General features: G+C 30.5%; 1 long non-coding RNA gene across 1 annotated transcript in view; it reads left to right on the top strand.

Moving 5' to 3' along the window:
- The first annotated feature begins 2,371 nt into the window (after positions 1-2,371).
- Positions 2,372-12,708, top strand: part of LOC126733474 (uncharacterized) — a 35,205-nt gene continuing 24,868 nt past the window's right edge. The window contains exon 1 of the long non-coding RNA XR_007659719.1: positions 2,372-2,438. This is a non-coding gene — a long non-coding RNA (uncharacterized LOC126733474). The remainder of the gene's footprint in view (positions 2,439-12,708) is intronic.

Genomic DNA, 12,708 nt, shown 5'->3' with positions numbered 1-12,708 from the left:
AAAAAAAAATATTATTTATGTAGGTATTGAATAAGAGTGGACCCAGCACCGTCCCCTGTGGAATGCCACAAACCACCACTAGAGACTCACTTATAGTATCTCCAATCTTAACACGTTGTGTTTTATCATTTAAGTAGCTTTCTATTAATTTATATGCAATATTATGCTCTATTTTATAGAGTTTCTGCCGTATGTGATGCGCCACAGTGCCGAATGCTTTATTTAGATCCTTTTCATCCAAGCCCCTTAGGATCAACTCTGTGACTGCACTCAATGCATTATCTATGCTGGAATTCTTTTTAAATGCATATTGATTCCTGTAAAGTGAGTTTTTATCATCAAGGAAAGACTGTAGCTTGACTTTTATTCACCTAATTTTCAACTAATATACTAATTGTACTTATTAAAGTAATTGGTCTATAATTGGAAAAATAAGCGCTAATAATACGATATCTAGGCTAATATGAGCGCTTCGACCTTGAGGATGGTCTCGTTGGATTTGGAAGAGAGAAACTAACTGTAAACCTTTAGAATTTTCCCGATAATACCCATAGAAGCCAAACCTGTAAAGTTTTGGATTTTTAATTTTTCGGGTATACCCCCCTGTATCGAATTTTTTTATCAAAAATTGATTTTTTTTAAATTAAAAACTAACTATACCAGCGCCTTGCTCCTACCAGCTACATCACAAAAACATCAGGTTAAAATAGGATTCGAGCAAAATTAAGCGAAGGACTTTGAAAATTCGAAAAAGTCATTTTTTGACCACATTTTTGAGCCCAAAAATAGGCCCTAACAATGCGTTATCTCCAATTTGGAAGGGCGAAACTAACTGTAAACCATTAGAATTTTCGCGATAATACCCATAGAGGCCGAGATATCGACCTACAAAGTTTGAGATTTTTCATTTTTCGGGTATACCCCTTGTATCGGAATCGAACTAACTATGGCGTCAAAAGTAATGGCTATATCTTTCCTAAAGTCACTTATCTATTCCATATTATAGCCGACACGAAAATAAAAATCTATTCTGTTACCAGAAGTTTTTCATGTAAGGCCGCTGCTGCCTAATCAGCCATCTTTTATAGCATTATACTGAAAAACTGTAATTTGCATTTTTATAAAAATAAAAGTATCAAAAAATTGCAATTTTTGAAGCACCCAGTTTTTATTCAAAACAATCAGCACTTTATCTCCTCTTTACAGTTAGTTTTAAAATTTTTAATCCTCATTAAATCCCGATCTTGAAAATCTTTTTCTTTTTTTTATGTAAATATGGTGACCCAATTAGAAAAGAATCCGAATTATGAAGAGAGCGATCGAACATTCCGGAATACTTTGAACTAATTAGCACACAAATCGCGGCATAATTAACCGAAAAGAAAGAAAAGGGGTGAAACGGAAACCTCTCTCGATCGCGCGGAATTTCACAGATTTTTAATTGGAAAACGCGATTTTCGGCAGAGATTATTTCCGGGGAAAAAAATTCTAAAACACACACACAGAAAGCGGCAAATTAGGGGGGTGGTTCTTTAAGCGACATCGAGCTCTAATCCCGGCATTATAAACCCTAAAGCTCATAAAATAAAAACCGTACAAAGGCGATTTAGGAAAAAGTGAAACCTTTCGATTATCGATACGAGGGAAAGTCAACAGTGTCGGTTGTCGTTTATGTGGTGCAAATATTAAAAAACCTACTCTATAAAATGAAAAACCAATGCGCTAGATTTACTGCCATTACTTTACTTTTACGATTTTGGTCGGGCAGTAAATAAGTTGGAAAGAAAACACCCCGTCACGACGTCACACCAGGTATATTACAGGTTTTAGTGCTTTGCTTGATTATTAGCGTCCGGATTCCGTAAATTAAGCTGTTAAAAGTCCATTTTTATGATTTGAGGCACGTTTTTGAAATGTATCTTAGAACATTAAGGTGACATAGATTAGAGTAGCAATATAACATTTTATATAGGTATGGATAAACAGTATTTCTTTTTAATAGGTTAACCTTTTCTAGTTTGCATGAATATTTTGTAAAGTATCTTTTTCGTAATTTTTGTAAAGTAGGCAGGACAAATTATTACAAGAAATATTTTTTGTATGATAACAAATACTCGAAGTTATTCGCTTTAGGCAGGTAAGGTTATGGTTCATTTCTTTCAGGCATTTAAAGTAATTTTTATCTTAATTTCAGCTATTTAAAGCCTTTCCTTCCGGACAATTGACTTTGTGATTTATTTCTTCCAGGAATTTTTAATTTAATTTCAACTATTTATTTATTTGTGAATTTTTTTTTCTATGTATTTAAAGCTATTTTTAATTCTATTTTAGGTATTTCAAGTCTTTTGCCTTCAGATAGTTCAGATTGTAATAATGTATTTCTTCCACGTATTTGAAGTAATTTTTAATTTAAATCCAAACATGTGAATACCTGAAAGGTAAGCTAGTTGATATTGTGTTTTATTTACCCCAGGCCTTTGATATATAAATTATTACAAGAAATATTTTTTGTATAATAACAGACTGAAATTTATAACAAATAAAGTTTAATCCAAAAATTTTGATATTTACAGTATTGAGAAAACACCCGACTAATCTATCTAGTAATATAAATTGTGATAAAAAATTATTAAATATAAGGGGTCTAATTCCAAAGTGTTCAATTTCCATGTTTATTAATTTTTCAGGAATAAAGAAAAACCTCTCATTTTGTCTTAAAGATATTTTTTAATTATTGGAATATTGTGATGTATAGAGTTGATAGTGGGAAAGTTATGTATACTTTTTAATTTAAACAAATAAACTTATTTATAAAAATATTATCAAAAAATATTTGGATAAAGTACATTTTGAAAGTTGGTACTGGAGCTTGTACCTTTTGACAATAAATCTTATGGAGATTGTACGGTATGAAATAAAATTCTGAGTTTATCAAATATAACTTTTATTTCAAAAAGTGTAAAACCTAACTGAAAAATGAAATTCTACATATACGATGAAATTAATTTTCAAAAAATATAACAACTTCTTTTTTGAACAGGTGAAATTTGAGATTCTTAAATTTTAAACTGTTAGGGTGAACTCGTATTCGACTGCTTTGCATAATCTGTCTTCGCTATTCACTTCTTCAGTTTCACCATCAAGTACAAGTTTATAAAAATTTTCTTAGAAATTATGGTGGAATCCATTGATATCAAACTTTTATTTCTCTTCGTAATAGGTTTTCCTATCCCAACATCGCTTCTATAGGAGAAAATGCATCTCCTTGGAGACAACTTCTCCCTTTGTTGTACTTGAGATCATTATCCTTTTCATTTTACTAAAAACAAAATGTCATTGTCCTGGTAGTTTTATGAATTTGCTTACATCATTTTTCCAATCTCTTATTTCAACATCTGTACCAACCTTTAAAAATGTTCCATAGCGTGAAAAAATATTTAGATATTCTTCTGGCTCCAATATAATTTCTTTTTTCCGAATTTCTCTTTTAATATGTCCAAATATTCGATCTGGTGGTATAAATGAATGACCTCTAATTGGAAAGATTACTTCAATCTTGATAACTGGATTTTGCTTTGATAGCCAGTAAATGAGCATTGAAATTAGGGTTGTATTTTTATTCTACCCTCCACATCCACCACACATTAATCGAATGGTGTGAATGTTTGCAAAATCAGATACATTCAGCAGATGAAAAATGCAAGAAGCAATCTCATTGGACCCTGTACCATATTCATTTTCAATTCAACAAAAACTTGTGACAGTTAAGGGATTTAATTTAGATTTAGAAGTTCCTTTCACTACTGTAAAATTGTAGATATAAAGCTGTCTTGAATAGTATGCTTGTTGGTCAGGTAATTTCGGCAGCGCTTGGTTCTTTTGGCAATCAAATGAAAAAAATTCAACTCCTTCCTTCGCTTCTCGCAAAAAATTAAAGTAAGCCTGAGCCTTTATGTACTCTTTTCTCGACTATATAATTAACTTTTGTGGCTTCATCGGAACAACTTTTAATTTTTTCAGTCAGTTGTAGACATGTAGAACATACGTCAGTACGAGGACTACCAAAACCCAAATTATATTGACTGTTAAAAAATTTTCTAAAATAACTTTTTGGTTGATCCTTGTTGTCATTCTGATACATGGTCCACATTTTTTATTATGTTTAGTGATGAATCAAGATACAATCTCTCAGTCTGCCCTCTATAGTAATGAGCTTCCGTAGCTTTAAATTTATTTATAAATTTCATTACTGATTCTCGTTTAAACTGATATATTGCTAAGTTCCTATCACCCCTTCGATTTTCTCTTGCCGGCATAGACGAGTTAAAGAATTTTTTGGTTACATTATCGATCCTTCTTCTTGTTATTCCCAAAATGCCCATAAATGCTTTTTTACATACAGGAACTAATCTTTTTTGTTGACTAATAACGAAAAAGTTTGTTTGAAAAAGCTTTTCTTTGTGTTTCAAATTTTTTGGTTTTCTTGTTTTTATCGGCACTGTTTTACAATACTTTAAGATAAAATTATCTTGAAATTTTTTTTCTTTTACATGGTAAAACCTTCCATGCAAGTTTTTGATTTCCTTTTGATGCACCACTTTTATGGCCACATGTTGGGTAAATCGGAAGAAAGTGTGGACTATATCTACACAAAAAACAATATGCAATAGAATCTACATAAGATGTTTATAATCAGTTTAACTTTACCTTGTAGTTTTTTCTATATTTTTCTTCCACTTAGCAGGATCTCGCGATTTTTTTCGCGCTTTTTGTCCATCATGTGTCGGAGTAACATTAACTTCCATTATTTAAAAATACTTTAAAAAGTTGAAACAATTAAATCGTGGTAGCTTGGTAATAATACACGTGCACCGTTCAACGAACATCAGAGTAATGACAACAAAAATAAAAACAAGTAAATTATTTCAGGATGTAACCCGTCAAGAATCGATGTAAATGGCGCGAAATGGATTTTGTACACTTTGCATTGCATTTGGTTTGATTTTATTATATTATAGGAGATTGCTCACTTTGGAATTAAATCCGATTTCTAAAGTTAAAAGTAGGTAGGATATTGCCCGTTTTGGCACAAAACAATTTTATGTTTGTATGTACGGCTGAAAATTGAATCCGAAGCGACATCTAACTATTTTTTTTTTAAATGGAGATTGCTTACTTTGGAGCTAGACCCCTCATATAATAAATTTAAATATTTGTGGGATAAAGTAATTTCTTGGTTTTATTGCGTAATGTAATATTATTTCTACAATGTATATTATAATGAAGTACACTATAATTCATTTAATGGTCAAATTATATTCTATAAAAATGAGCTAAATACTCTCTGTTTAAATGATGACCTGTCATCAGGTAGCTATAAAAGTTAGTGTATATAGTAGAAATTATAACATATTAATCTACCCTTCTCCATCAACTAATATACTTCAATTTTTAGCTGATTTTGATTTATTTTTTTAATAGTTACCAGTCTAATATATATGTAGTGTTGGGAGACATAAATACAGATTTAATGAACAGTAGTCATTAAGGCATTATAAAATACCTCGCTTTATTATATATCATTAAAATAAAGAATATATTAGTATTCTTTTTATGTGTTTATATATATTTTTTTTGTGCGAAAACATTGTTTTTCATCAACACAACTTTTACCCCCCCACCCACCCCAAATATTTGCACAGTAAGAAATTATTTAAAAAAATTATTTTTTTTTGGTCGTAATATCCAATCTAATAGCATTATTTTTTATTTAGTATTTATTTATATACATATAATTACACAAAATTTAAATAAACAAACGGTGTTATTAGATTAGATATTAACGATGAAACTAGCTGTTATTCATGTCTATTATTTAGAAAAACAATGATTTTTTAAAACAATTTCAACTTAACTTTTTAAAACAACTGGTACATTGTGTGGGGTGGGTGGAGGGGGGCAAGGTTATGGTTAATAAAAAATAGTTTTTTTGCAGAAAATAGTTGCCTGAGCCAAAAATTCTTTTGAAAAAATTATAGGTGATAAAAAAAATTTATAGTTTTTTCAACCGTATATAGTCAAAAATATACGTATATCATATACCATTCTGTTTACACAAAAGAGAAAATTTCGGCATTTAAAAAAATTGATAAGAGATTTACATAGCTAGTCTTTACGCTCGATCACTACGATCGATATTTTTTTTGTCCGCTCTATTTATTTTACAAACATTACACATTAATTAATATGAATAACTTCCTGAATAATAACATGTAAATCAGCAATATGGCCTTATATCGAGTTTCCTTTTTGCATATATTAAGTCCTTAATTAGTAAAAGTGCTAAAATAAATATATAATCTATATTGATTTTAGCAAAGCCTCTAACAAGACCAATGACTGCAGTTATCATGTTAATATACAGGGTGTCCAAGATAAGAATTCTAAGCATGGGGATCTCGGTACCTGTTGGAAATACAGCTTCGGTTAAATTAGGAAAAAGTTGTGCAATTTGAAGCGTATTTACATGCCGTTGAAAAACTTCAAAAATTTCCATGGCCTTCTGAGATATTTGGAAAAAACGGAAATTTGCCAATATCGATTTTATTTTTTCCTGGCTTTATTTTTAAAAAAATCAAAAAACTATTGACACTTTTGAAGTAGTACGTGATGGTGCTTTTAAATTTTATATCCGACGTTTCGTTTCCACCATCAACTTTAGTGAAACCACCATCAACTTTATTTTTTTATATGGCGCGAAAAGAAAGTACACCCTGTATCTGATTCCATTTTTTATTACAAATTCAATGATGTATCAAATGTCACATTTTTTTTGTTGGTTAAAAGGAAAAATACAATTTTCTTTTTTTTTTAAACATATTATTAAGTACAACCATGTAAATCCATTTTCTTAGAGTTGGCTCGAAATTTAAAAGAATATGGTTCGTTTAAAAAGCCCGCTTTATCTCGAAAAAAGGAATCTCTTGAAGAAACTCAAAATAATATTTTACAAGCACTTATTGAAAACCCCGAGATATCAACCAGACAAATTGAAAAAAATGTAGGAGTGGCCAAATCTACAGCTCAGTTTATTTTACGTAAAAACAGATATCACCCTTACAAATTTAGAACGACGTCGGCATTTTTGTGAGTGGTATACACGTGCCTGTGAAGAGGATTTTAATTTTCCATCAAAAATAATATGGTCCGACGAGAGTATGGTCACTAATAATGGTATCTTTAACCGCCGCAATAGTCATTACTGGGTCCAACAAAATCCGCGTGTTAAGAAAATATCTAGACATCAACAACGTTTTGGGTTTAATATGTGGTGTGGAATTTTAGGAACCAAAATACTAGGTCCATTTATTTACCATTATTCATTAACAGCAGAACGATATCTTAATTTATTGCAAAATGATTTAGAAGACTGCTTAGATAATTTACCTCTGGCACAAGTCAATAGCTGTTGGTTTCAACAAGACGGGGCTCCTGCACATAATTCTGGGCAAGTTCGACAGTACCTTTCGCAGCGTTTTCCTGAAAAGTGGATTGGAACCACCAGTAAAGTGTCTTGGCCAGCGCTATCCCCGGACTTAACCCCTTTGGACTTCTTCCTTTGGGGACTTATTAAAAACCGAGTCTATCAACATTCTTTTGGAACTGAGCAGGAGTTACGAGAATGTGTGACGGCCGCTTTTCAAAGTATTACACCAGAGATATTGCGTAATGTTTTAACTGCTACTGTAAGAAGATCATACTTATGTCTAGAAAATAACGGAAACCTGTTTGAACACCTGTTTTAAATTAAATTTATAAAATGCGTTAATTTATTTGCTTTTTTCGTTATTTTTAAAATGTATTCATTATTTGTTGCATATCGTTAGAAAAATCATAAAACATTTGTCTATTACTGGTTACATTTTTTATTTATAAGTAGTACAATGTACAATGCAAATCAATGCTTCATTTAGCTTCATCACTCTCTAAATAGATATTAAGAAAAATGTGACAGACTCGGTAACAGGTATTTACTACTAAAAAATATGCTAAAAAAATAAAAAATTTGCATTTTTCCTTTCAACTAACAAAAAAATGTGACATGTGATACATCATTGAATTTGTAATAAAAAATGGAATCAGACACAGGGTGTACTTTCTTTTCGCGCCATATAAAAAAATAAAGTTGATGATGGTTTCTCGAAAACGAAACGTCGGATATAAAATTTAAAAGCGCCATCACGTACTACATCAAAAGTGTCAATGAGAAAGTGTCAATAGTTTTTTGATATCTTTTAAAATAAAGCCAGGAAAAAATAAAATCGATATTGGAAAATTTCCGTTTTTTCCAAATATCTCAGCAGGCCATGGAAATTTTTGAAGTTTCTCAACGGCATGTAAATACGCTTCAAAGTGCACATGTTTTTCCTAATTTAACCGAAGCTGTATCTCCAACAGGTACCGAGATCCCTATGTTTAGGATCCTTATCTTGGACACCATAAAGAGATCATTTTAATACGAAAACTAAAACTATAGTTGAGCTATTACCATGTAACTAAGAGAATATAATATAGAGCAATGCTTTTCAATCAGTTTATAAAAAGTCAAAGTCGATTCAAGCACTAGTTTTTTGAGTTTCGGTTCTGTCGTAAAATAAAGAGCTCTTAGAATCTTTAAGTCAATATTCAGTTTCAAAACAAGAGTCGTATTTCAAATAAAAAAATCTAATAAAATTATGTTCATATTTGAGCTTCCTATGAACATAATTTTTGGAGAAGCTCATTACTTTGAAAATATTCTAGGTCTCATATTCAGCTGGTAAAGTCACCTATATACTAAATTGCATAAAAACTATGCATATTAATCGGTCTGCTTAATCTTTAATAATTGAATAAGGCTTTGTACTTAATGGTTTTAAAAATGGATTGACGGATTATTAGATTAAAGAACAAATAGTTGACTAATGCAGTTTTCCTAGTGGTATTGGAAAAAAAATTAAATCAATTTTAAGGTCATAAAAACATATTTATTTATTCTTTGACTCTTTCACTATTTTCGTACTATAAAAATAAAATAGTCATTTGTTTCACACACAATTTTCTTAATAATTTTTACGATTATTTTTGTAACTAAGCCATTTTTAGTATGTCTGGCTCAAGTAAATAAACGTTCGATATTGTATAGCAACAAAAGCTATGAGAGTTTACTTTTCAATAGTCCTTTTACGTGCTTGTCAAAATGTCTTGCTTATTATGCAAAACAAAGTGCCATATCCATTTAAGTTATGCACATTTAACGCCGATTATACCCAATATTTATTCGTGTAAGTACTTGTAAAATACAGAAAAAGAACCTAACACGAAAACGAGTATCATGCCATTTTAAAATATGCACATATAAAACCAATTTCCATGTTTCATATTTATTTTCGCACTGTTGAAGTACGAGACGCAACGTCTTGTTTAATATATAAAGACAACCTACCATATCAATTTAAGTTATGCATATGACAACATGATACTTACGACAAATTATACGAATGCATTTTTCCTTGAACGTCTGGACAAGATCACATAAAAACCTCACATAATCATATAATAATTTTTCCCATATTAAGTTACATGGCCTCGGGCGTCCTATTGATTACATATCCATTAAGCGATTAGGTATCCGTTAAACTGGTATAAGAGACCACCTATAGGGTGTATCGATATTATTTTAAAATTTAACTCGGTTAAGTTTATTCCTTAGGGTCGATGTTCTACTTATATTTTTTCTTTTATTAAAACAAAGGCGTATACACATTTTATTTCTCTCCTATAATTTTCTTAAGAAGCATTTTTTTCTCAGGTCATTATTTTTTGCAAAAAAAAACCGTTTTTCATTAAGTCTGCCTTACCCCCCACCCACCCCACACAACTGACCAGTAAGAAATTGTTTTCAAAAATCATTGTTTTCCAAAATAATACGCATGAAGAACAGCTGGTTTCGTAGTTAATATATAATTTAGTAACACAGCTGTTTGTTTATTTAAATTTAATATAATTATATATATGTATTTTAATAAATATTTAATACAAAAAGAGTGTTATGATATTGAATATTATAGACAAAAAACGGTGATTTTTTTAAAAAAATTCTCACTGGGCAAATGTTTGGGGTGGGTGGGGGGGGGGCAAAGGTTTTGTTCATGAAAAACAATGTTTTTGCAGAAAATATATATTCAATATTTAATTTAATATTACTGTTTATTTAATTTTGATATTATTTTTTATATAAATATTTTGTATAAAAACAGCGTTAGTAGATTAGATAATATGGACGAAAAACAGTGATTTTTCAGAAGATTTTTATCGAACATTTGACGTATAGTAATCGAGTTTAAAAACTAGATATATAAATCTCATGTTAATTTTTTTATGACGAAATTTTCTCCCTTTTTAAAACCCGATAGTATTATATTCTATAGTTTATTAAATATACCTTGACCAAATATGATTAACAAATATACCAAAAGTATACTAAAAAATCGTTGAATAAACGTATATCTAACTTATGTCAAAAACTATGTTCATAATACCAGCTCAACTCATTAGATAGAGTATCTACATTTCTTATTTGAAATTCGACTCTTGTTTTGAACCTGAATATTGCCTTAAAGAAGGAGTTTATTCTAAAAGCTCCATATTTGTAAACAGAACCCAGTATTTGAACCAACTTTAACTTTTTACAAACTAATTAAAAAGTAGTGCTCCATATTATGTTCTCTTAGTTACACATATCAGCTGAACTATATTTTTAGATTTTGCATTAAATTTATTATGTCCTTAGATAATAACGTGACAACTAACTGAGTTATGCACATATAAAACCAATTTCCATGTTTCATATTTATTTTCGCACTGTTGAAGTACGAGACATAACGTCTTATTTATTATATAAAGACAAGCTACCATATCAATTTAAGTTATGCATATAACTTATATATCATGACAACGTGATACTTACGGCACATTATACGAATGCATTTTTCCCTAAACGTCTGGACAAGATCACATAAAAACCTCACATAATCATGTAATAATTTTTCCGATATTAAGTTAGATCGCCATAGGGTGTATCGATATTATTTTTAAATTTAACTCGGTTATATCAGTTATAATTAATTGCAAGCTGTCTTTTAATTCATTACATTCATTCATTAAAATTGTAAGCAACCAGAGTCAAGTTTATTCCCATAATAAATTGCAAAAAGAATAATATGAACGGCCTCTTACGTCTGACACTAATGTCGTTCATTTACATTTTCTCGATTCTTGCTGAGATCACAAAAATGTGCATCTTTGATGAATCTGTATAACAGGGGATGCGAAACGTTACGTTTATTCCTTAGGGTCGATGTTCTACTTACATCTTTTCTTTTATTAAAACAAAGGCGTATACATATTTTATTTCTCTTTGGGCTTCTAATTTTATTAATATTATACAAGAATATTCTATTATATTTCGTCCTCGTCTCGTAAATAAGAACACTATGTAGTCTCCCTGACTCTACCGAATACCACGAATTTAAAAGCAACGCAAAAAATTCGCCCCAATACAAGGGTACCCCGACACCCGCCCGCTCGGTCTATGCAACTCATTCCTTGTTCTCGTGCCGAATAGTTACGTCGCGTGTGTTTTTTTTTCGTAGTGGCAAAATTTTTGTTATTTCATTAGATAAATTTAATATGTCGGTTAATCGCAATAAAAGACGTTATAGTTTTTCGGCGGATAGTGATAGCTATAATTATGTACAGTGGAAAATTTCTAAACTTTAAAAATGTTTAAAATCGAAATATCGTTGGGCTCGACAAAGGAATGTGTCTCGAAATCATCGCCATTCTACGCCTTCAGTTTCAAATTTTAGCCCCGCTAGAGGTTTGGGTGAGCGGGGTAAGGGTGAGTACAGTGACGACAGTTCTGATAATGTACCGTTATCAGAGTTGGCCGAAAGGGTCGACCCTGACCTTGATGGCGGTTTAGCAGGTAAATAAAAGGATACTTTATTGTTGTTTTATATTTTTTGCGAAAGAATTGATAGGACAATTTTTTCTTACTACTTCTTTTTATGGTATTCCTGAATTATTATGGTAACTGGCTCAAAGAATTAGGTAGTTGTAAAATATTATGGCGTATTTACATTCCTAATTTTCCTGAAAGCTGTGTACAAAACTTCCTGTGAATTGTGAAATATTATGGCATATTTTACAGTTCCTAAGTTCAAACAATAACAGTTGTTTACACAGGATTTGGTTATAAAGTATAATATTATGGTATATTTTACTATTCTGGTTCTTGGAATACAAGGCTTGTGAAATATTATGGCATATTTTACAGTTCCGAAGTTCAAACAATAATAGTTGTTCACACAGGATTTGGTTATAAAGTATAATATTATGGTATATTTTACTTTTTTGGTTCTTGGAATACAAGGCTTGTGAAATATTATGGCATATTTTACAGTTCCTAAGTTCTAACAATAACAGTTGTTTATACAGGATTTGGTTATAAAGTATAATATTATGGTATATTTTAATTTTCTGGTTCTTGGAGTACAAGACTTGTGAAATATTATGGCATATTTTACAGTTCCTAAGTTCAAACAATAACAGTTGTTTACACAGGATTTGGTTATAAAGTATAATATTATGGTATATTTTACTTTT

The sequence above is a fragment of the Anthonomus grandis genome, chromosome 2, assembly GCF_022605725.1.
Source record: "Anthonomus grandis grandis chromosome 2, icAntGran1.3, whole genome shotgun sequence".
NCBI lineage: Eukaryota > Metazoa > Arthropoda > Insecta > Coleoptera > Curculionidae > Anthonomus > Anthonomus grandis.
This window is presented reverse-complemented; position numbering and strand designations above follow the sequence as displayed.